Consider the following 914-nt stretch of genomic DNA (forward strand, 5'->3'; position numbering starts at 1 on the left):
CAGTGATGCTAGCCTGATTCCTACCACTCCTCAGTCTTGTCTTAGATTTTATCAACGGTGCATTCGGGGCTTCAATCTCCTGAAACCCACTTGCATCATCGAAATCAATGGGTTGTAAAAAAGCAAAAATTTTCTTCTTTGGCGTACTATACTCAAAATGCATCTCTTTAGCCATCTTAGACTGAAATAGCAAAACCCAACAAACAGTTAACCAAATAAGAACAATCAATTGAAACAAAAGTGAATCACAATGAACAATGCTACTCTTTGAGACTTACTGCTTCCCTAATCGTTCTCGAGACACGAAAAAGCTGCTCCAAATCTTCATGTTCCACACCACACAACACCCTTATCTGCAATTCATATTAAAAGGAAAAACATAAATTTCAGAATACACATATATTACACGATCAGAAACGAAAACTCATTGAGCATCAAAATCAAAGTTTAAAATTGCCATACTCACCAGAATGTCCATAGGAAGGGTCTCAAGTCTAGACATTTTATAGTTCAAAGACATTCTCACGCTTCAAAAGCTCTTGAGCGAAAGGAGAATCTTCGACATTGTTGTAAACCTGAATCCTCTTCCTTCCCAGTGCTCGAATGTAACTATTACCCTCAAACCCTAATTCCATATCTTCAATTGACCTAAATACAAGCGCGCTAAAAATTTCGTAGATATGACATTTTCCCTCCAATTTCAGAACCAAAAAACCAGGCTCTGGGCTTATTGGTCACACAGAATCACAAAATTGGGAAAATTCAATGAGACTGAGTCGAATTTTTAAATTTTTTGCAAAGAAAATTGGTGGGAAAATCAACTTTGGAGTTAACACTCTTTTCCCTCCAATTTTAAATACCCAAAGATCAAGCTCTGTTAACAACTAATGTAAAAAATAATCCCAAAATTTAAA

At 36.1% G+C, this 914-nt stretch overlaps 1 pseudogene; it reads right to left on the bottom strand.

Annotated features, from left to right (window-relative positions):
* The window catches only part of LOC133295639 (F-box protein At1g61340-like), a 670-nt pseudogene extending 35 nt beyond the window's left edge, over positions 1-635 (bottom strand).
* Positions 636-914: the final 279 nt, after the last annotated feature.

Source organism: Gastrolobium bilobum, unplaced genomic scaffold (genome assembly GCF_033153095.1).
Source record: "Gastrolobium bilobum isolate Gb01-03AN ecotype WA unplaced genomic scaffold, APGP_CSIRO_Gbil_v1 utg90846, whole genome shotgun sequence".
Lineage (NCBI taxonomy): Eukaryota > Viridiplantae > Streptophyta > Magnoliopsida > Fabales > Fabaceae > Gastrolobium > Gastrolobium bilobum.